The sequence below is a fragment of the Stomoxys calcitrans genome, chromosome 4 (genome assembly GCF_963082655.1).
Source record: "Stomoxys calcitrans chromosome 4, idStoCalc2.1, whole genome shotgun sequence".
Taxonomy (NCBI): domain Eukaryota; kingdom Metazoa; phylum Arthropoda; class Insecta; order Diptera; family Muscidae; genus Stomoxys; species Stomoxys calcitrans.
In genome coordinates, this window is record NC_081555.1 from 171,323,897 (window position 1) to 171,349,741 (window position 25,845).

The window sequence follows — 25,845 nt, forward strand, 5'->3', positions numbered from 1 at the left end:
TTGGAAGTCAAAACAATACACTTCGCGCAAAATTTTGGTCAAATCGGATTAGAACTGCGCCCTCTAGAAGCTCAAGAAGTCAAGACCCATACTAAGCCCAGTTGTTGGAAGTCATATCAAAATATATCATGCAAAATTTCAGTCAAATCGGATAGGAAGTCTAATCGGGAGATCGGTTTATCGGATAAGAATCGGTTAATCGGATAAGAATTGCGCACTCTAGAAGCTCAAGAAGTCAAGACCCAAGATCGGTTTATATGGCAGCTATAGCAGGTTATAGACCGATTTAAACCATACTTAGTCCAGTTGTTGGAAGTCATATCAAAACATATCATGCAAAATTTCAGTCAAATCGGATAGGAATTGCGGGGGTCGTTTATATGGCAAGGTCGGTTTATATGGCAGCTATATCAGATTTTAAACCGATTTAGACCATATGTGACACACTTGTTGGGAGTCATACCAGAAAACTTAGTGCAAAATTTTAGCCACATCGGATAAGAATTGCGCACACTAGAAGCTCAAGAAGTCAAGACCCAAGATCAGTTTGTATGGCAGCTATATCAAAACATGAACCGATTTGGCCCATTTACAATCCCAATCGACCTACACTAATAAGAAGTATTTGTGAAGAATTCAAGCGGCTAGCTTTACTCCTTCGAAAGTTAGCGTGCTTCCGACAGACTGACGGACATGGCTAGATCTACTTAAAATGCCATGACGATCAGAAATATATACTTTATGGGGTCTTAGACGCATATTTCGAGGTGTTACAAACGGAATGACGAAATTAGTATACCCCTCATCCTATGGTGGAGGGTAAACAAATATAATTTGTACTAATATGCATTGACATCGAGGCGGCTTTTAACAATGTGCGGACCGACACACTGATCCAATCCTTAGACCTGGATTGGGTGGACCCCGTCCTTAGAGACTGGATAAACCATATGCTAAGGAACAGGTGGATAAGTTGTGTATCCCATGACATACATATGAGGGAGAAAGTGGCACAAGGCACGCCACAGGAGGCCATTTTATAGCCACTGCAATGGGTGACCACCAATCCCATGGCAGCCGGTTGTATGTACCGGATTGACCCGATGAATTCCTTCATTGGCAAGGGCTGCCGCCTCAGTGTACCACACGCTGCAACTACAACAACAACAACCACCATAAATGACCTATTACAATCCCATGGCAGCCGCTTGTACGTACCGGATTGACCCGATGGAGTTCTCCATCGGCAAGGGGTGCCGCCTCAGTGTTCAACACACTCCTACAACAACAACCTATTACGAATGCTGGCTGAGGAGGGATTTGAACCCGTCTGCTATGCAGACGACGTTATAATACTTCTAAAGATCCGAGCCAGCTATCCAGATGGCCCGAAAAGTTATTGCAGATGGTACACGACTAGACGGCTAGACCTAGGGGTCTCAATGTAAACCCAGAGAATACTGAAATCTGCTTGTTCACGAGAAAGACGAAGGTGGGCCAATTTGACGCACCACTTTCCTTAGAACGATTTCGATACCTGGAAAGGCCAAATACTTAGGTGCAATTTTGGATAGGAAACTGAATTGGAAGTGTCTCATTCAGGAACGTACCTAGAAGTTTCACAGATGTTGGCACTGTGCAATGGGCCGTAGGCTCGAAATAGGGCATGAATCCGAAGAAAGTCCACTGGCTCTATATGAGCGTGATTGGACCAATACTTAGTTACGCCTCAGTAGTTTAATGGACTGCAACGTTAGGATTATAGCTGCCTATATATGCCGAACTTGGGTCTCGACTTCTCCAGCTTTTAGAGGCGCAATTCCTTTCCAATTTGGCTGTAATTTTGCACGTGGTGTTTTGGTATCACTTCCAACAACTGTTCTAAGTATGATTTAAATCGGTTCATAACTTGGTATAGCTGTCATATAAACCGATCTTGGATCTTGATATCTTGAGCAGCTGGAAGGCGAAATTCTCATCCGATTTGGCTGACATTTTGCATGAAGTATTTTGTTATGACTTCCAACAATTATACTAAGTATGGCGCAAATAGGTACATAATCTGATATAGATGCCATATAAACCGTTCTTGACTTCTTGAGCCTCTAGAGGTCGCAATTTTCATCCGATTTGGCAGATTCGGAATATAACTTGGTATAGCTCCATTAGCACAACAGTTCTTATTCAGTATTATTTGTTTGCCTAAAAAGAGATACCGCGCAAAGAACTCGAAAAATGCGATCCATGGTGGAGGGCATATAAGATTCGGCTCGGCCGAACTTAGCACGATCTTATTGGGTTGCCTAAAAAGTAATTGCGGATTTTTCATATAGTCGGCGTTGACAAATTTTTTCAACGGCTTGTGACTCTGTAATTGCATTCTTTCTTCTGTCAGTTATCAGCTGTTACATTGCTGAACTCCTTAAATGGTAAAACTTTCGGCAATGATGAGGCTATAAAATCGCTATTGGTTCAGTTTTTTGCAGATAAAGGCCAGAAGTTCTATGAGCGTGGAATACTAAACTTGCCAGGAAGATGGCAAAAGGTTATCGAACAAAATGGCAATTATATATTTGATTAAAGTTCATTCTAAGTTTTATTAAAAAAGCATTTACTTTCTTTTAAAAAATCCGCAATTACTTTTTAGGCAACCCAATACTTGTTTTTTCTAAATATGGAAAAATTGGATCTACGTCACTTATCATCATAAACCTATAAGAAAGCGAGTTTGTTAAGCAATTAATCTCACGTAAGCTCGGATGTTTTCAATGTTGATTTGATTGAAAATTGTGGAGGTTAACTATTCTATTAACATATGTGGTCAACTGTTTTGTCAAGTGTCGCAACAAATAAATGTTAATATTTGTTAATGACCATACAATATACAATTCAAATGTTAGTTAGTTGTAAACTGCACGTGGAAAATATTTAAATTTAAAGCTCAATCGAAATCAATTCAACCTAATATACATACTTGTTTGTTCCTTCATATAACAACATTATAGTGGACCCAAGAAGCAACACTCAGTAACACATGCACATACACACAGACACATTCCTGTGGGCAACTATCTACAAACAAACGTACTGTGTTAATTCTCGATGACCCCATTAGGTTGACACAACGAAACAACATAGTCCACGTGTTTGTAAGGATTCTTGCAGGTACTCGTACTCACATAGAAGTGAGTACACCTGCTTCTGCTGTTCAACTTAATATTGGGTGTTTGTGTGGAGGGTGGAAGCAAGTGAGACAGGCATTCCTTGAAATCCAATAGAAATGGTGGCCATGTTGAGTGAAATTGTATTCAAAGGAATAATAACAGCAAATTCTTTTGCCATCAAAACATGTTGCAAGTATTAAGTATTGATGTGCTAAGTTGATGATGCATGTTATTAAAGGATGCTGATGAAATAACAATTGGCTTAACTAACTTATATGAGACTTTGGATTTACTATATAAAGAGAAACAATGAAACATAAATACCATATTTAAAATTGAAGTTGGATGAACTTTCCATGGCTACAGTTATTTTGTTATAATCACCTAGGAAAGTATTTAAGTGTTTTTACACTTTTGTTATTTATACTTATTTGCACTTTAGCTTATGCTAAAATAGCTATTGCATTTCTCACGTAATAGTATTAGTTTTGTATTGACATGACATGAGAAATGCACAGGAGGTTGAAACACATTCGAAATGTCATTTCATATATGTATATGTATGTAAGATGGTAAAGTGAGTGCGTTAAGATGGAACTTATGTTTGTCACCTATCACTTGAGACTTTGTTGCATGATTGTATATGAAATTTAAAACATTTTTACCACCTGAGAAGGCACTTTTTTGATTGAGAAAGAAAAATGTCAATATAAACAAAGGTTAACGGTCACAAAAAAAGACAAGCAAAAGCGTGCTATGTTCGGCCTGGCTGAATCTTGGCAACCCACCACTATGGATTCTGCTAATATATGGGAGCTATATCTGGTTATCGATCGATTCAGCCAAATCGGACAAAAATTGCGGCTTCCAGGGGCTCAAGAAGTCAATTCGGGAGATCAGTTTATATGGAAGCTATATTAGGTTATAGACCGATTTAAAGTGCACTTGGCACGGTTGTTGGAAGTCATAACGAAACGCTATGTGCAAAATTTCAGCCAAATCGGATAAAAATTGTGGATTGCAGGGGCTCAAGAATTCAAATCGGGAGATCGGTTTATATGGAAGCTACATCAGGTTATAGACCGATTTAAAGTGTACTTGGCACAGTTGTTGCAAGTCATAACATAACACAATGTGCAAAATTTCTGCAAAATCGGATGAAAATTGTGGCTTGCAGGGGCTCAAGAAGTCAAAACGGGAGATCGGTTTATATAAAAGCTACATCAGGTTATAGACCGATTTAAACTGTACTTGGCACAGTTGTTGCAAGTCATAACATAACACAATGTGCAAAATTTCAGCCAACTCGGATGAAAATTGCGGCTTCCAGGGGTGCAAGAAGTCAAATCGGTAGATCGGTTTATATGGAAGCTACATCAGGTTATAGACCGATTTAAACTGTACTTGGCACAATTGTTGCAAGTCATAACATAACAGTATGTGCAAAATTTCAGCCAAATCGGATGAAAGTTGTGGCTTGCAGGGGCTCAAGAAGTCAAATCGGGAGATCGGTTTATATGGAAGCTACATCAGGTTATAGACCGATTTAAAGTGTACTTGGCACAGTTGTTGCAAGTCATAACATAACACAATGTGCAAAATTTCTGCAAAATCGGATGAAAATTGTGGCTTGCAGGGGCTCAAGAAGTCAAAACGGAAGATCGGTTTATATGGGTGCTATACCCATATCTGAACCGCTGTGGTCCATTTGCAATCCCCAACAACCTACTTCAATATTAAGTAACTGTGCAAAATTTCAAGTGGCTAGCTTTACGCGTTCGACCGCTATCGTGATTTCGACAGACGGACATGGCTCAATCAACTCAGGATGTCGAGACGATCAAAATATATATACTTTATGGGGTTCTAGATCAGTATTTCGAGATGTTACAAACGGAATGACTAGATTAGTATACCCCCATCATATGGTGATGGGTATAAAAAAATAAAAACATCTAAGAAAATCATTGAAGTAATGTAATTTGAAACAAGTAAAAAGGTTTTAAGTTCGGCCGTGATGAACTTTGGATACCCACCACCATGGATAAATTAGCCATCCTCTTTTATAATAACTCTACTCCCATATCCATAATAATATGCAAATGGCGGCTGGTCTGGATCATATTTGATACAGGTCCCGAGAACTCTTATACAAGTAACAGTTTCAGCGAAACCGAGCAACAAATCCGCTTTTTAGGGGATTAAGACCCTAATTGGGAAGATCAGTCTATAAATAAAGTCTGATCTGGACCATTTAATGGTCGTATCGAAAAGCTTTAATCAACTCACTTTTTCAAATTTCAGCGAAATCGGATAATAATTGCGGCATTTATGGGCTTAAGACCCTAAATCAGCAGATCTGTTTTTATCGCAGCTATATCTAAATATAGTCCGATCTGAACCATATTTGAATCGGATGTCGGGAAGCTTAAAACAACACACTATTACAAATTGTAGCGAAATCAGATAATAATTGCGGCTTTTATGGGCCTAAGACCCTCAATCGGCAGATCGGTTTATATGACAGCTTTATCTAAATATTGTCCGATCTGGACCATATTTAGGTGTGATGACGGAAGGCTTAACACAACTCACTGTTTTAAGTTTCAGCGAAATCGTGTTATTAATGCAGATTTTATGGGCTCAAAATCCGTAATCCGCAGATCGCTCTATATGGCAGCTATATCTGAATATAGTCCGATATGAACCATATTTGAGTCGGATATTGGGAAGCTTTAGTCAAACTACTATTTTGAAATATTGGCGAAATCGGATAATGATTCCGGCTTTTATGGGCTTAAATCAAGAGATCGGTCTATGTGACAGCTATATCTGAATATGGTCCGATCTGAACCATATTTGAGTCGGAAGTCGGGAGGCTTAAAACAACTCACTTTTTCTAATTTCATAGTAATCGAATGATAAATGCGCCTGTTACGTGCTCAAGACCCTAAACTGACATATCGGTCTTAATGGCAGCTATGTGAAAATATGGTCCGATATGGGCCTTATTCGGTTTGAAGCCGGTTTCTATTTCAAATTTCAGCGAAACTGGACGAAACATGATATTTTTACGGGTTTAAGACCCTAAATCGCCAGATCAGTCTCCAAAGTTCATAACGAACATTACGCCTTTTTACTTGTTTTTATTTAAATAGAGCTCAAAGTATTGATCTTTTTAGTAGTTATATCTAAAAATAAACCGATCTGAACCATAAACGACACGGATGTCGAAACGCCTAACATAAGTCACTGTGTCAAATTTCAGTAAAGTCGGATATACATGCGCCTTTTATAGGACCAAGACTTTAAATCGAGATATCGGTCTATATGTCAGCTATATTCAAATCTGGACCGATTACGGACAAGTTGCAGAAAAATGTTGAGTGGCCTAACACAACTCACTGTCCCAAATTTCGGCGAAATCGGACAATAAATGTGCCTTCTATGCCTGCAAAACCTTAAATCGAGAGATCGGTCTATATGGCAATTCATTTTATTATTGGTTACATGTCTATTATTAATGGTTACATGTCGTTGTATATCTGTCCACATTTTATTTTTCTGTGACGCCCTAAAGGTACAATGATATTGAATTCTTCATTGAAAAGAGAGCTATATTTACGTGGCCCATTACACACGCATTCGAACAAATATTTGTATAAAGCCAACGTGTGTTGGTTTGGTTTTTTTTTTATTGTCCGCTTGGGATTGTGGGAATTTGTGAATATTTGCATTTTGTGTTAATAAGACCGTTGTGATTACTGACCTACAGATCCTCCAACAAGAGCAGAGTTTAGTATTTACGTAGTTTACATTGAGGTGTTAAATTTGCAACGTCAATTAGAAAATTACTGCTAGAAATGGCAATGTTTCTATTGTTTAAAATGTGTATACATTAGACAGAAGCGCTAAGTGGAAATTTGAAATTAAAAAAAAATTATTAATAATAGCAAATTTTTTTTACTTAATTTCAGAAGTAGCTATTTTTCAGACGTCATTCAAAGAAAAAATATTTGATTATTGGGTTGCCCAAAAAGTAATTGCGGATTTTTTAAAAGAAAGTAAATGCATTTTTAATAAAACTTAGAATGAACTTTAATCGAATATACTTTTTTATACCCACCATCGAAGGATGAGGGTATATTCATTTTGTCATTCCGTTTGCAACACATCGAAATATCCATTTCCGACCCTATAAAGTATATATATTCTTGATCAGCGTAAAAATCTAAGACGATCTAGACATGTCCGTCCGTCTGTCTGTTAAAATCACGATACAGCCTTTAAAAATAGAGATATTGAGCTGAAACTTTGCACAGATTCTTTTTTTGTCCATAAGCATGTTAAGTTCGAAGATGGGCTATATCGGACTATATCTTGATATAGCCCCCATATAGACCGATCGGCCGATTTAGGGTCTTAGGCCCATAAAAGCCACATTTATTATCCGATTTTGCTGAAATTTGGGACAGTGAGTTGTGTTAAGCCCTTCGACATCCTTCGTCAATTTGGCTCAAATCGGTCCAGATTCGGATATAGCTGCCATATAGACCGATCCTCCGATTTAGGGTCGTAGGCCCATAAAAGCCACATTTATTATCCACGTTTACTGAAATTTAAGACAGTGAGCTGTGTTAGGCTCCTCGAAATACTTCGTCAATTTGGCCCAGATCGGTCTAAATTTGGATATAGCTGCAATATAGACGGATCTCTCGATTTTCAGTTTTTTGCCCATACAAGGCGCATTTATTATCCGTTGTCGCCGAAATTTGAGACAGTGAGTTGTGTTAGGCCCTTCGACATCCTTCGTCAATTTGGCACAGATCGGTCCAGATTTGGATATAGCTGTCATATAGACCGATCCTTTATTGTCCGATGTCGCCGCAATTTGGGACAGTAAGTAGTGTTGGGCCCTTCGACATCCTTTTTCAATTTCATTCAGATCGATCAAGATTTGGATATAGCTGCCATATAGACCGATATCTCGATTTAAATTCTTGGCCCCAAAAAAGACGCATTTATAATCCGATTTAACTGAAATTTTACACATTGACTTATGTTAGGCTTTTCGACATCCATGTTGTATATGGTTCAGATCGGTTTATTTTTAGACATAGCTGCTAAAAAGACCAATATTTTGTGATACATAATTGAACAATGACTTGTACTTATTAGTATTTGGTCCAAATCGGATCATATTTCGATATAACTGCTATGGGACATAAGGTATTAAATTTTCACTGGATTTTGTTCAAAGGTGGTTTACATATATACCCAAGGTGGTGGGTATCCAAAGTTCGGCCCGGCCGAACTTAACGCATTTTTTCTTGTTTTAATTTTCTTTTTTTGCTCTTTGAATGTAAATGACGGTTGGCAGCTTTTTTTGCAAAATCAATTGATTTTAGTTATGGCACTTCAAGTACATGAGGGATTCTTTTATAGTAGTTTTGCTTTCTTATATACATACTAGCCGAACCGGGTCCGCTTCGCTACGCCTTCTTTAACTCTCTAATATTTTTTTAGGGTGGGGACACTTTGCCCTGAATGTGTATATCGAATTCGTGCCACTGTAGCCTATGTCCGCCTATAACGCTGAAAGCCTCCGTACAGATCCTGGCGATGACATTGGACAAAATTTAAAGCGGTGGTGATCCCCTCTTACATTTGCCATGCATGGTCATGTAAAAAATTCTCCCCAAAGAGGTGTTGCACAGCGGCACGCCATTCGCACTCGGCTATAAAAAAAAGTCCTAAAATCTTTGAGTTTAAACTTGAATCGGAAAGCTTTCCATGATGTGTGAGAAGTGTGACCCTTCTCGGCTCCTGGGTAAATTTTTACTCCACTTCCAAATACCTTTCTTTTGAGTTTTAGGGAGACACTTGGTTCTAAATGCAAATATACGCTTCGTACTCTACTTTCAAATACGTTTTAAATGAGCCCCATAATAGCATGATCGGTAAAAAAATTCTGTTTGAGAGTGGGGTGGACGCCAGGGACTTTGTCCCGAAAATGAGTATCAATTTCCCGAAAATCAATCAATTTAAACATCAAATAGCTTTTATATAATAGGAAGGTGTTTTCGGCTCTTCAATTGGATATCAAATTCGTTTTTTTCTCTCAAGCCACCGTAGCGCAGAGGTTAGCCTGTCTATGACGCTGACCGCCTTCAGAAAACCATCAGAAAAAAATTTCAGCGGTGGTTTTCCCCTTCTAATGCTGGCGACATTTGTGAGGTTCTATGCCATGTAAAACTTCTCTCCAAAGAGGTGTCGCACTGCGGCTCGCCGTTCGGACTCGGCTATAAAGAGGAGGCCCCTTATCATTGAGCTTAAACTTGAATCGTACTGCACTCATTGATTTGTGAGAAGTTTGCCCCTGTTCCTTGGTGGAATGTTCATGGGCAAAATTTCGAATTTTACATTTCGCTTAAGCTCTATATTGTCGTGATTGATCTATATACCCATTTGGGGGGTTTTAGACCGCCCCCGTGGCACCCGACCCCAACAACAGAAACCATGCTTTATTTTGACTTTATTTGAAAATCAATCAATTTAAACATCAAATAGCTTTTATATAATAGGAAGGTGTTTTCGGCTCTTCAATTGGATATCAAATTCGTTTTTTTCTCTCAAGCCACCGTAGCGCAGAGGTTAGCCTGTCTATGACGCGGACCGCCTTCAGAAAACCATCAGAAAAAAAATTTCAGCGGTGGTTTTCCCCTTCTAATGCTGGCGACATTTGTGAGGTTCTATGCCATGTAAAACTTCTCTCCAAAGAGGTGTCGCACTGCGGCTCGCCGTTCGGACTCGGCTATAAAGAGGAGGCCCCTTATCATTGAGCTTAAACTTGAATCGTACTGCACTCATTGATTTGTGAGAAGTTTGCCCCTGTTCCTTGGTGGAATGTTCATGGGCAAAATTTCGAATTTTACATTTCGCTTAAGCTCTATATTGTCGTGATTGATCTATATACCCATTTGGGGGGTTTTAGACCGCCCCCGTGGCACCCGACCCCAACAACAGAAACCATGCTTTATTTTGACTGTGAGAGTGCAAAAAAAATTTCGAACGAATCGCATTACCAATCTCCGAGATCTGGTGTTTTTGAAAATTAGGGTAATGAGAAGTGCTTTTTAGGGCAGGAATGGCACTCAGACATTTCGACTCAAATATGGATATCAAATTCGTGCTCCCAAATCCATTTAATGTGAGCCCAATATTGCCATGTTGGGGCTGGGGCGGCCACCGGCACTTTGCCGTTCCTTACTTCCAAATACCGTTGATTTGAGCTCCATATTGCCATAATCGGAAATGAAGTTCAGTTTAAGGGGTGCTTTGGGCTCCAAAATTGGATTTCAAATTCGTTTTCTACTCTCAAATATTTTTCATTTAAGTCCCATATTGTTATAATGGGACAATCAAACTGTTTGGAAGGAAAAGCGCCACCTAGACTTGAACACAAATTTTAGTGTCATATTCGTAATCTACTCCCAAATACCTTTCATTTGAGTCCCATATAGACATGGCCCCATTACTTTAACCTATTTTTTATGCCATATTTGTAATCTACTGTCGAATACTTTTCATTTGAGGCCCATATTGACATGAATGTCGAAAATATCCGTTAAGAGGAGTTTTTGGGTTGGGGAGCCTATGTTTCCTTCCAGACAAACATACACAATCTGTGAAAATTTTAAGAAAATCGATTCAGCCGTTTTTGATTCTACGGACAAACAAAAACAAACAAAAAAACCGTGTCCCATACAGTCATAAGGTGTTTTTCGGGGGGTAGGGTTACCCCTATACTTCGATCGGATTTTGTAGGCCAGATTCGTAATCTACTCCCATTTGAGGCCCATATTGACATGAACGTCCAATATGTGCGTTTGGGGGAATTTTTGGGGTTGGGTCGGCCCGATGGGTACTAAGACCCAAATTTTAATACCATATTCGTATTCTGTTTTCAAAAACTTTCATTTGATACCCATATTGTCCCGATGGGTTCGCTTTTGATTTTGGGTGGTGCTTTTGGATAAAGGGGGAGGGTCCGCCCCCTTCCGAAATCAACAAATTATACAGGCATTTTCTCCTTCCTGACCATATTCGCAATCTACTCCCGAATACCTTTTATTTGAGTCCCATATTGTCATGATCGTCCAAAAAACCTATTTTAGGGGGTTTTGGGCGGCCCCCTAGTTACTTGGACCCAATTTTTAATATGATATTCGTATTCTACTCCTTTCATTTGAGTCCCATATTGTCCCGATCGGTCCACTTTTATTTTTGGGTAGTACTTTTGGGGTAAGGGAGAGGGTCCCCTGAAAGTTTTAAAAACTCCAAATAGGAAAGCGCAAACACTCAAACCAAACTAACCGGCCCGTCGCTGTGCTATAGGTCAATGCGGCCTAAGCACAAAAAACACTCACAGCGACATTCAAAGAATGTTCAAGTGCACAACAAAAAGAATTTGGCAGTATTGATGTGTTTGTTGTTCTTAGCATTGATGATCAGTTTGAAACGGAATAGTGGAAAGTAAGGTTTTCTTCTCTCTTACTTATTGATCCCTGTTTCGAAACAAAGGCGTGCTCTACATCGTGTTCAATAGTATGTAGGGCACCTTAATCGATTTGACAAAGGTGTTGATAATGATACACGATGTATCAGAAATCGCGATCCACCAGACCAGTCAAAGTGTTTTGATAAACAGCACACACTTGTCCAACTTTTATAATTTCTTTGCTTTCTTTAAATAGAAAGCATTGAATTTGATCTGGAGCTGGAAATGTTCGAAAAATCACAAAGAAATAAAAACATTAAAGGCATTAAGTTCGGCCGGACCGAACTTTGCATACCCACCACCTCGGGTATATATACGTAAATCCCCTTTTGTCAAAATCCGGTGAAACTTGGATAATTTAAGCACCCAAATTCGACACGGACATTGAGTGGTCTAATAAATATAAGACACTGTTCAATCATGTTCAGTGACATTTTCAGACAATTAGTCTACGTCGGATGTCGGGAGGTTTAAACTCACTATTTAAAATTTCGAAATAAAGCTTTTATGGGCTTCAGACCATAAATCGGCATATTGGTCTATATGACAGCAATATCTAAATACATTCCGGTATTTACTATATATGTGGCGGATGCCGGGAGGCTTAAAACAACTCAAATTTCATCGAAAACAGATATAAAGTAAAGATTTTAAGGCTCTGCCTTTATCGGCATATCGGTCTATATGGCAGCTATATCTAAATAAAGTCCGATTTGAACCATATTAATGCCGAATATTGGGAGGCTCAAAACAACTCACTGTTTCAAATTCACCAAAATCGGGTAATAAATAAAGCTTTTATGGGCTTCAGGCCCCTTATCGGCGGATCGGTCTATATGGCAGCTATATCTAAATATAGTCCGATCTGAACTATATTTAGATCGTATGTTGGGAGGCCTAAAACTACGCACTATTTCAAATTTCATCGAAATCGGATAAGAAATAAAGCTTTATGGGTTTCAGACCCTTTATCGCGCGATCGGTCCATATGGCAGCTATATCTAAATATAGTCCGATCTGAACCATATTTAAGTCAGATGTCGGGAGGCTTAAAATAACCCACTGTTTCAAATTTCAGCGTAATCGGATAAAAAATGAAGCATTTAGCATTATGGGCATTAGACCCTTTATCGGCAAACCGGTCTATAATACAAAACAAATATGGTCCGATTTGGCCCGTTCAAGAACTTAACCAGCGTACATCAAAAAGACGTATCTGTACCGAATTTCAGCTCAATATCCCAATTTTTGATGAGGCGGACGGACAGACACACAGACATTGTTTAATCAAAAACAGCTGAACCGATTATCTTGAAATTTTCACAGATTGTATAGTTTGGTGTGGAAGAAAACATAGGCTATATAATTTTTTGATATCGGAAGGGGGGCGGACCCTCCCACTTATCCCAAAAACACCACCCAAAATCAAAAGTGTACCGATCGAGAAAATACGTATATCAAATGAAAGGTATTGTATAATAGTATATTTCGAATATGGCATTAAAAATTGGGTTCAAGTACCCAGGAAGTCTCCCTAACCCCAAAACTCCACCAAGCAAACAAATTGAACATTCATATCAGTATGGGGCTCAAATGAAAGGTATTCGGGAGTAGATTACGAGTCTGGCTTACAAAATCAGGTCAGTTTTGCGCCATCCAGGGATTGAGATCTCTACAGTAATTTTGCTAAAAAATGCTGATTTTGCAAACATTTTTCCCCAGAATGGGCATTTTAGGTATTTCCATCAAGTAATGTGGCTAAAATACGTATACAAAAGGCTACACCGTAGAGACCACAAACGCACCATTCAAGTATTGAGGTCTCTAAAATTTTTTTCATATATTTAGGGTTCACCTGGGGTAACAAAAATCTTTCATCAATCTGGGGGTTTCAGATTTGCGTTTTGAGAACTCGAAGGGTTTTTAAAGTTTTTCGTAAAAAAAATTCCAATATTGTACTTCACATATCTTCTACTAAAGTCAACACAAATTATAAAAATTTCAATTGAACCTGTGGAACCAATTTCGGACATATATGAACAGCTATGCACTCCATCCATTGAGAATACATTTACTTTCCGCTGTGTAGATGGGAATGAGGTTTTCGAAAGTATTCACAAAATTAAATCTAAATGTTATGGGATTAGATGAAATTGATCCATGCTTTCTGAGGCTATTACTACCTGACTTAATACCCTATATAACTTACATTTTCAACTCTATATTGACTAAATCGATTTTTCCAGCTGAGTGGAAAATCGCAAAGATTTTACCTATTCCTAAAGCAAATAGAGAGTACCGCCCCATAGCTATACTATATTTCTTGTCTAAAGCTTTGGAACGCATTATGTCTGATCAAATTAGTAATTTTCTAACTGAGAATGACTTACTATCTCACAGAAAATCTGGATACCGGAAGAAAAGAAGCTGCTGCACCGCTTTGTTAGATGTTAGTGAAAACCTTCGCCAAAGCATTGATGACAAAATGGTGTCGTTCTTACTTCTTTTGGACCACAGTAAAGCATTTGATACAGTTGATCATCATATTCTGATATTAAAACTGCAAAAACTGTTTAATTTTTCTCATATCGCATGTAAACTTATGTTATCATATATGTCACAAAGAACACAAGCGGTAGAAACTGAAAGTCGTTGCTCCAGTCTACTTGAACTATCCGAAGGCGTTCCCCAAGGATCCATTCTTGGCCCTCAACTGTTCTTCATTTACATAAGTGATCTTCCGGATGTTCTAACTATGTATGCTGATGATCTGCAGCTATATATTGATACAAAAATAAGCGATATTCAAAAATGTGTATCTGATATAAACTATGATTTGAATCAAGTTTATGACTGGGCAAAACATAACAAACTTTGCATTAACCCATCAAAGTCGAAACTACTCGTAATTCATAGACGTAAACTAACTATTTTGGATTATTTAATTGTACATCTTAATAACACTTCAATACCACGAGTTGAAACTGCTTGTAACATGGGTTTATTTTTTTTTAACTGAAATTTAACGTGGAATAATCACATCAGTAAAACTCTTGGCAAAGTGTATGGAATGCTGCGTAAACTGTGGGCAATTCGTCTCTCTACACTATTTAAAATCCGCATGCGGCTTGCGAAATCATATCTGATTCCCACTCTCATATATGGCTGCGAAGTTTTCTACAACTGTGATTTTGAAGATAATGGCAGACTTACTGTTGCCTTCAATGACATTGCCAGATACATCTTTAATAGAAAACGTCATGAAAGTATTTCACAATTTGCGCTACAAGTTTTTAATGTATCCTTTAAAAATTATCCAAATATTAGAAGTCTCATTCTGCTTCACAAAATTATCCAAAACAAAAGAACCTGGGATATACCCGTTTAACTCATCTAAAATTTGCATGATTTAATAGACGACTGAAAATTATACCACCGAGAATAAACTGCCTGAACTCAGAGAGACAATTCTTCATTGCAACAATACGTCTCTGGAACAACCTTCCTTCGAACATTCAACGCATAAGCAATTTTACAACTTTCAGAATCTTTCAAATCTATTTTTTTTTAATTTTAATATTTTTAATTACAATATATATTGCTTTAATTTTTATAATTTAATTGTTAACTAGACTTAATTATTGTATACACATCTATGGAACCAACACTGTCATATATAAGAGCATATCTTGTTGTGTTGGTATCATCCTTTAGCTTTAGAGCTTTAGATCCTATTTTGTTTATAGAGACGAAAAAATGAAATTACCTACTTTGACCAAAAAATTCCAAAAATTAGCTTTTGTCACAGTTTTTGGTCTGTAAATCACATAGAGGCCACCGTAGTGCAGAAGTTAGCATGTCCGCCTATGACACTAAACTCCTGAGTTTGAATCCTGGCAGAAAAATCAGAAAATTTTTCAGCGGTGGTTATCCCCTCCTAATACTGATGACATTTATGAGGTACTTTGCCATATAAAAACTTCTCCCCAAAGAGGTGTCGCTCTGCAGCACGCCGTTCGGACTCGTTTATAAAAAGGAGGTCCCTTGTCATTGAGCTTAAAACTGAATCGGACAGCACTTATTGATTTGTGCGAAGTTTACCCATGTTCCTTAATGGAATGTTCATGGGCAAATTTGCATTTGCAAATCACATAACTATTGAATGAAGAATTAAACCTTAGCATATAGAAAATATAGCAAAATTTGTGCTTTATCCAATTAAAAATAGAAAATCGGAAATATTGAAAATCTGATCATGAATGCACTTTTGGCAGTCCGAACAAGATTTTGTAGGGCCCTGAAAATTTGCACATAGTCTGGATAGTACCTCAGTTATAACCATATAAAATTCCGTGAATATATCTTTATCCGTTAAAGAAGGCAGACTTTTTCCACTAATTTTTTCGCATCCCACTGTACGGCGTGTCGCTTAGTGGTGTCTTGTTATAGAAGTTTTAACATAGCTAAATACCTTACAAATATCGTTAACATTTGCAAGGGAATAACCACTGCTGAAAAATTTTTTTTTTGTGTTCATGCCGGCATTTGAACCCAGGTGTTCAGCGTCATAGGCGGACATGCTAACCTCAACACTGCGGCCTCTTAGTTTCCATATTTCAGTAATTCTGTACAGCTGGGTGTACAAGTTATCTTATCCGACCTACGCTTACTACATTATTTGGTTTAGTTGGTCACAAAAATATTTTTCTGACACTGAATTACTGTAAAAAAAACCTTTTTATATGTCTTTTGTAGTTATTGCCAATGTTATATTTTTAATATCGTCTAAACCAGCAAAGCAATAGTCACATACTTCAAATTACTTAATCACTCCGCAATACATCGTTTATTTTCACTAGAATTCTCTTAATTTTCATTTTCTACCAAACAAATACCCCACTGTGCACCAACATCAATTATAAATTTGGGTTTATGAAACTGTTCGCACATTTCTGTTATTTTTGAATTTTCAAATCACCACAACAGCGTATTGCAATTGATAATGCGGTCTCTGCTACTGCTATTGCTGTGGTCGTTGATGTTGTTCTTACTGTGCAATCGTTCTTGTTGTTGTTGTTCTTTTTGTTGTTGGTTGCTGGTTCTTTGGAGTTCAGCTGGTGATGAGTGCCAACGCTGCACACAACAGGGGGCCTGTCACACAAAACACGTTTGTAAGCCCCAACTGTTTGGTCGTCGGTGGTTTTGAGCAAATTCTCTTAATTGGCGGCACGCACTCACACACACATACACACAACTAAGCAAGAATGCAAACGCAAGGTATGCACGCACTCAACTCATTCAGAATTCGGTTTGTTTGGTTTCGCTTGGATGATGTGATGATACGATGTGTGTGGGCAAATGTGTTTGTGTGTTTTGGTTAGGTGCGTGCTTATGCTGCTTTTTGGGGGGGTTTTTCGCATGTGAACCCGAAAATCCAGTTAATATCGTTTGAATTAGTTATTGTTGTTGTAGTTATAGTTGTTTTTTGTTGTTTTTATTTCATTTCTTTTGTTGCTTGCAAGGAGATTTGGCAAATAAAATATGGTTTGGAGCACCACAGCCATTTAATAAAAACAATTTATGATTCTCGTTTGATATCAGATACGGCCACGATAATGCAGAGGCGAATGAATGACAAAAGCTCTTTATTGATTGTTTGAGTTTATTACTACTAATGTTAGTTTTTATTTTTTTTTTAATTTTTCTAGTTTTATTTGTTTGTTTATTTGTTTATTATGGCATTTAATGGAATCAAATATAATAAAAAAAAACTTGTGAAGCGTTGTAGGAGCTTCTGGCGCACTTATTTTATTCCCATACACCGCGCTTTGTTAGAGAAGGTACCGTTTCGTATGAGTTGCAAGTTCTAACTGAAATTTCAATTCGAACATTTAGCCAATGTGACCGGCGGTAAACACATTTTGCTGCTTGCTAGTTAGTAAAATCCTTTTTAGTCGCTACAGAGTTGTCAGTTAAGTTGAATGTCAAAGGGTTGCCATCTATGGCGTATATTACACTATAGAACAAAATTCAAGTTTTTCGAAAATCACAGGATAAACTGTTAACTGTTGTTTGTCTCACTTAGAATGCGAACTGACCTTCATTAAAAACAATCATTTGTACTAAATTAAATTATATACCTAATAGAAACTTAAGTTTATGTTGCAAAATACTCTAAACCGTATAAAAAACTAAAAGTGTTGATGCATGTTTAATATGCCCAAACTCTCTCTAATATTTTAATAATAAATGCAACACCTTCAGACAGATTTTATTCGGTAACCCCTAGTGAAATTGGATTTGGAACATTTCCTTCATTGGCATCATTCTATTTTGAGGATTTTTTGGACCACTATGCAACGAGTTCAGAAAAATACCAAATTTACCAAAATTGATGGTCCTTGTTTTTTATGCATATATAGTTGGCGGTACTTATGTGAAGGCCACCATAGCGCAGAGGTTACCACGTCTATCTATGATGCTGAACACATAGGTTCGAATCCTGGAGAGAACATGAGAAAATATTTTCTGTGGTGGTTATCGCCTCCTAATGCTGGCGACATTTGTGAGGTACTCTGCCATGTAAAAGCTTTTTCCTAAAGAGGTGTAGCATTGTGGCACACCGTCCGGACTCGGGTATCAGAATGAGGTCCCTTATCATTGAGCTAAAAACTTGAATCGGAAAGCACTCATTTTCCTTAACCCATTTTCGACAGGTGTTGCGTTTTCGCATCAGTTACTTGGTAAAAATGTTACTAGCTTATATTGAAAAACCAATTTTTGCGGAGTGCTCTGACTCTACAGAATAATATAGAAATAATAATTTTTTCAAAAAGTTGTCTGTGGTATTTTTAGTACACATTTTCATAAAATATGCCACGGAAACATTTTGTTTCCGAAAAAATGTAAAAAACATTAATATAAAATATGTATTTTAATTTCAAATAAGCATATATATATTCAATTTTATTTTTTATATTAACTATACGTAGTGTCTTTCGTATAGTTCCCGATTTCTCGGGAACTATACTACATAAAAACACCGAGTTTCCCTGTAAAGTTGCAAAGCGACTGATTCAGGTTAACTTTCGGATTTTGCTATATTCAGAGATCTGTAGTAGAATTTCATAGCGAACATTTTTGTAGAATATTTTAATCAGCCACAAAATCATTTTAAATGAGTTTTTAAAGCTTTTTTAAAAATGAAAACAAAAATGTGCGTTTAATATTTCGGTTGAGGGTTAAATTGTTCTAAAATAATGTGGCTCTCAGCCCTTTCAATAATATTGCCGAATACACCTTAAATGGAAGGATTACAAGTTATCTTAGAACGAATAGTTCGAATAAAAATTTCCAGAATTGGGAAACTTCTCTCCTCTTGTTTGGTTACTTTACGTTGTAAACTTTCAAAAAACCGATATATGTGGTTCTCTTTATGCCTCTTCTTTCATAGTCTATGCATTTTTTCCTGTTATTATACCCACCACCGAAGGATGGGGGTATTTTCATTTTGTCATTCCGTTTGCAACACATCGAAATATCCATTTCCGACCCTATAAAGTATATATATTCTTGAGCGTCGTAAAAATCTAAGACGATCTAGACATGTCCGTCCGTCTGTTGAAATCACGCTACAGTCATTACAAATAGAGATATTGAGCTGAAAAGCAAATCGGACTATATCTTGATATAGATCGGACAATATTGTGATATAGCCCCCATATAGACCGATCCGCCGATTAAAGTTCTTAGGCCCATAAAAGCCACATTTATTACCCGATTTTGCTGAAACCCTTCTTCAATTTGGCTCATATCGGTATAGATTTGGATATAGCTGCCATTTAGACCGATCCATCGATTTAAGGTCTTGGGCCCATAAAAGGCGCATTTATTGTCTGATTGTCTGAGTTGTGTAAGGCTTCTCGACATCCTTTTTCAATTTGGCCGTGATCGGTTCAGATTTGAATATAGCTGCCATACAGACTGATCCCATAAAAGTCGCATTTATTGCCTAATTTCGCCGAAATTTGGGATAGTGAGTTATGTAAGGCTCTTCGACTCAATTTGGCCCAGATCGGTTCAGATTTGAATATAGCTGCCATTTAGACCGATCTCTCGATTTAATGTCTTACGCCCATAAAAGGCTCATTTACTGTCCGATGTCGCCGAAATTTGGGACAATGAGTTGTGTTAGGCTTCTCTTCATTTTTCTGCAAGATCGACTCAGATTTGGATATAGCTGCCATATAGACCGATATCTTGAATTAAGGATTTGGGCAAATAAAATGCACATTTCTTGTCCGATTTTGACAAAATTTGGGACAGTGAGTTGTGTTGTTCCCTTCGAAATCCTTTTTCAATTTGGCCCAGATCGGTTCAGATATGAACATAGCTACCATATAGCCGATCTCTCGATATACGGTCTTGGGCCCATTGTCCGATTTCGGCGAAAGTTGGGACAGTGAGTTGTGTTAGGCCCTTCGACATCCCTCTTCAATTTGGCCCAGATCTGTTCAGATTTGTATAAAGTTGTCGTATAGACCAATCTCTCGATTTAAATACTTGGTCCTGTAAAGGCTGCATTTATAATCCGTTTTCGCTGAAATTTTTCGCAGTGACTTATGTTATTTGTTCCACAGTGTTTATGGCGTGTGGGAATTGTAAACATTTCATAGCATTGTCTTTTTTTAAATCATTATGAATTTTTTTTTATACCGTTTGTAACTCTTCGAAATATTCGTCTGAGACCCCATAACGTATATAGATTCTTGATCGTCTTGGCGTTCTGGGTCGATGTAGCCATGTCCGTCCGTCCGTCTGTCGAAATCACGATAGCGGTCGAACGCATAAAGCTTGCCGATTGAAATTTTGCACAAATACTTTATACCGATGTAGATCGTTGGAGATTTGCAACTGGGCCATATTGGTTCCGATTTATTTATATCTCCCACATAAACCGATCTCCTGATTTGACTTCTTGAGCCCCTGGAAGACGCAATTTTTGTCCGATTTGGCTGAAATTTTGCATGTAGTGTTCTGTTACGACTTCCAAAAACTGTACGGTTTAAATCGGTCTATAACCTGATATAGCGGCCACATAAACCGATCTCCCGGTTTGATTTCTTGAGCCCTTAGAAGCAGCAATTTTTGTCCGATTTGGCTACCCTATAAACCGATCTCCCGATTTGACTTCCTCAGCCCTTGGAAGCCCCAATTTTTGTCCGATGTGTTCTGTTATGACTTTTAACAACAGCCAAGTACGATTCAAATCGGCCTATAACCGGATATAGCTTCCATATAAACCGATCTCTCGATCATCCTTGTTCGGTTCCTAGAAGATTTCATTTTTGCTGGTTTGACAGAAGTTTGGTATGTAGAATATAATTGTGCCCTTCAACTAAATTTTTTTTTTAAATTTTTTTAGCAGAATCCATGGTGGTGGGTTCCCAAGATTCGGCCCGGCCGAACTTAGCACGCTTTTACTTGTTATTTTCATCGTCTGTTGAAAGAACACTAACTTTCAAATGGGAAAGGCTATACCATCAAGGTTGACACAAATACTTCTCATTAATGTAAATCGGTTAGGATTGTCAATTGTCGGGGATATATTTGATGTAGCTCCCACAAAAACCAATCTGCTCATATATAGTCCAAATAAAGCTTAAAATTTATTATAGTTCGCAAAATTTTTTCTATGACCTTTAATGCTTTTTTTTTAAATTTTCAATGTTTTTGTGCAGGGTTTTTTTTTCAATTTTTTATTATAATAATATTTTTTTTATTAATTTATCTTTACCCGTTTTTTTATTCTCTTAACAGTTGCGATGGCAACCCTAATTCCTTATAAATCTCTGTGATTGTATGCGAGCCTTGGGAATTTTGTTGAGTTGCGCATGTCTTCGTATACAACGAAATTGTTGTTGGTATCCATGCATTTGGCTTGGCTGTTTGGCTCACTTTGGTTTGTTCAAGAAAAAATTAAACGATGTCAAAATTTCTTTACATTAGAAAAGGTTTCGCTGGCTTTGCGTGCTTGCTCTACTCCAACTAACTCACATAAGATAGACTGCCATTGTAGGTACGACATACATATATACAATCCTACCTACATATGAAAGGGTATGTTGTTCATGTGTTTGCTGCTCGTAAATGAAATGTTGTTGTTGCCGCATACAATTGTGAAAGTTTGCGCCGAGCCTTTTCTCCCTCTCCCCCTCCCCACCGGGGGGCATAGAGTTTGTTTGCTTTATTTTTTCTTTCAATGAATTTCAACATTTCAACAAGTTGTTGTCCTATATTCAATGTGATTGTGTGTGTCTGACTGACTGCCTGAATGAGTGAGCGAGTGTTATAACTACAATGGATGATAGTATGTGTGTTGTGTGCTATGCTGTTCTCTTTGCTGTCGTAGTTATGTTGCCATTGTCTTCAATGGTTGATGCTTTTTTATTATTCTTCTTTCTTTAATGGTGTTGGCTGGAGACTTTCCATACTCACCCACTCTCACACACACGCAACAAGAAGAAGAGTTAAAAGTCCTATTCAGTAGGGAAAACGAAGTGTTTTGTGCCTTCCTGTGTTTGTATGAGTGTCTATCGCATTCGATAAGTAAGTGCATGCACAATCGTCATATTCAAAAGAAAGGACTCCCATGTGCACGTACACACATGTGCATAATTGTGCAAACACAACTGTCATACAAGTCATAACTTTAAATTTATGACACATTGTACGTAACGAAGAAGGTCATATGAGTATGTGTTTATGATAAAGTTTGCCTTGCAGATGGATATGCATATAGTAGTGGTCGAACAAGTAGCATTAGAAAAAGGGTGGAAATAAAAAGCGTCTTTAAAGATCTCGATCCCATAGAAAGAAAAAGTAATATCAACTTAACTAGGATTGCGCTCAACAAGTTCTTGGGATAATCTCATTCCATCATTCCGTCTTCAGGTGCCCAAGATATTAAATACGGAGATGGGTTTACATATTGCAAGGAATATATTAAAAAGAATATAAAATTAAAATCTCGAAGGTAAGAATAGAAATCTGAAAGAGAGATGTTACCAATCCGAATAAATATTACACTCTGTAGATACTCTGATAGCTTTAATATGTTATCTATTGATTTAAAAGTTAGAAGTCACCTTTAAACCTAATATACGAAGTGCCAGCCAAATTGGATAAGAATTGGGCCATCAGATAGCCGATTAATCAAATCGAGTGATCAGCTATAGAAACTGAATAAGTGAAATCGGGAAAACGACTAATAGGGTCTGTTTTAACTCGATCCATTTGTCAAATATCAGACATGATCAATTTATCACCAAACTGGCAAATTTCACTCGTTAAGCTTGATTTTTTGGGTGGTTTTGTATAGTAGGGTAGATTAGGTTGAGAAGCCAGTGCGGATTATAATCTATCCATGCCAAGATGTTCATACCCCTATACCAGTAACCGGCTGGTTGTGCGCCTTATATGTGAAAAGTATTCCCGAAGAAATCTATGTCAGGAATTCCGTGCTGGTCACAAAATTCTTAATCATTTTTCATTCTATGCCCCAAAGTTAGCCGCACCCAAGTGCTGGAGTCTGTAAGCCGCGAAAGCTGGGCGTTGAAATGGTGAATATTCCAACGTCTCATCATTTTTACCACATGCCCTACTCATGCTCCCACTTGCCGTAACTTTTCTCTATGAGTCCCACAATGATACCTCATGCTAAACTGACCTTGTTCCTACTTCCTCTCAGTAATAGCCTCGGTTTCTCACCATCCGGTTCCTCCCGTAAAGTTTTCGTGGTTCTACCTATCGTTTCAGCGTTAGCACAGAATAATTGGTAGTTGATATGGTTCAGTCCAGAAACTTTGTTCCGGGCCTTCCATGGTTCCTGAATTAAGGCAATATGAATCTTGCCTTTGCTGATTTTCCCACACAGAGCGTGTGTAGCTGTCTCGCTCCGGTGGAGGTTTATCTGAATGACCTCATTCGTTGGTGCCCCAGTAAATGGAAATTTTGGGAGTGGGTGATGGTCTCGTCGTCTGCTCCCTGTTCTTAAGACTACATTAAATTTCCTGTTACTGCAGTGCGTGATGTTTTAATATTAGGATTTTTGCCTATCCTAGTCTTTCTTATCTTAAGAAAGTCGGTAATGGTTCCATCGTCGGGTCGTTAGAAGGCTACTGTCCCTGCACTCCCTAATGTTCCAATATTAGCATCTTTGCCTATCCTAGTCTTTCAAATCTTGAGTAAATTGGCTTCTTGGGATTAGTTTATGGTCTCATCGTCGGATCTCTGTTAATTAATCTACATAGAGTTTCCTGTCACTGCACTGCCTGATGTTTCAATATTGGGATCTTTATCTATCCTAGACTCCCAAATCTTGAGATAGTCGTTGATGGTTCCATCGTCGAGTCCCTGTTCGTTAGGATGTCTTGAGTCTATCGTCCCTGCACTGCCTGATGTTTTAGTATAAGGATCTTTGCTTATCCTAGTCTTCCCAATTATAAGAAAGTCATTGTTATTGTCTCATCGTCGGACCCCTGTACGTTAGGCGTTATCGCACCGCCCAATGACTTAATATTCTAATCTTCCCTATTTTGAAAAATAGGGAAGTCTTCAGTCTTACCAAACTTGTCACGGAGACTGGATCAATGCCCACCACAAGCAGAGTTCCTTGCTACTTCTTCTCCCTGTGAAAGACTTCCCATTTCTTCATGACCAAATTTTGGTTTTGCTTGTTTTAGACTTACTTCATGCGTTCCGTCGTGAATTTGCCACCCTCACCCTTGATAAAGACCATCGCCTTTGTGAGCTGGGTGATGTCCATCTTTCTCACAAGGGCGAGCTTTGTGCCCCAGGGAGTGTGGATGCTTCCAATGAGTTTTTCGACGGTATCAGTACATTCTGCTGACGCAAAGTGCATCGTTAAGATATCTCCTCTATACTCGTAGCTCATAATTTGAATGGGTGGACCCCCTTCAGAGTTCAACACATGTTCGAAACCGCGTTCGTTTACCAGATTCTACACTTCTCCACAAAGAGGTGTAGCACTGCTGCACTCCTTTTGGACTCGGCTATAAAAAGCAGGCCCCTTACCATTGAGCTTAAATTTGAACCGGACAGCACTCATGGATATGTGAGAAGTTTGCCCCTATTCCTTAATGGAATGTTCATGAGCAAATTTGCTTCTCGTTAGATTCCGCACAATTTGCCAACCACTCAAAAAAAAACTCGTGTCGATTAGTACGAAGAATTGTGGAAAAATACGAGCGCAGCGCTTCAAAATACGTTTATAAGATCGCCACAATTGGCGAATCGTGGATCTGTGTGTATGAGCACGAAACAAAACAACAATCGACCGTATGGGTCTTCGAAGATGATCCAAATCGTACGAAAGTTGTTACTGGAAGAAGCACTTCGAAACAAATGGTCGACTATATTTCCGGCAAAATTGGCGAATTTTGGCTATTGTTCCGCTAAGGAATTCTGAGTTGTAACATCATAATTTGATTGACTGAAGTCTTGGGAGAAGTTCGAATAACGAACAAGAGAAGAGGAATAATCTTTGTTCACCTCCTTTTTGGAGGTGTCTCAATCGGAGTTGAAAAGTACTTTTGCTTGCACTTAAAGAGATTTTCTTTAAGTGCAAGCAAAAGTGTACAAATCTTGTTGGAGGATACTTTGAAAAACATTAAACCCATTTTTATACCCTACGCCACTACTGTGGTACAAGGTATTATAACTAAATGCATTTGTTTTTAACACTCAAAAGGAAGAGAGCTTGACCCGTTGGTAAGTATACCGATCGACTCAAAATCAATTTTTTATTCGATTTAGCTATGTGCGTCTGTCTGTCTGTCTATGTTAGATTGTGTACAAAGTACAGGTCCCAATTTTCATCCGATCATCTTCAAATTTGGAAAAAAAATCGATTCAGATATGAATATAGCTCCCATATATATATTCGTCCGATTTGGACTAAAATTGCACTAACATCGTCATTTGTTAACCGATACACTCAAAATTTGACAGGTCGGATTTTTTTGTGATTCTCGATATTAATGATGAATTTCTCATATACATATATCGTCCGATTTTCACTTCAAGAGCAACTACAAGCAC

The 25,845-nt window shown here is 38.0% G+C and overlaps 1 protein-coding gene across 9 annotated transcripts in view; it reads right to left on the minus strand.

Moving 5' to 3' along the window:
* LOC106085555 (neprilysin-1) overlaps positions 1-25,845 on the minus strand; it is an 81,158-nt gene that overhangs the window by 42,935 nt on the left and 12,378 nt on the right. The window contains exon 1 of one of the 9 annotated variants that reach the window (XM_059367540.1): positions 17,528-17,546. The exons of 5 other annotated variants lie outside the window; for them this stretch is intronic. The gene's annotated coding sequence lies outside the window, so the exon portion shown is untranslated. Of the gene's footprint in view, positions 1-16,537; positions 16,628-16,672; positions 17,497-17,527; positions 17,547-25,845 lie in introns of those variants that run through there. 3 more of the 9 variants (XM_013249864.2, XM_013249863.2, XM_013249865.2) reach the window with 3 other exon arrangements.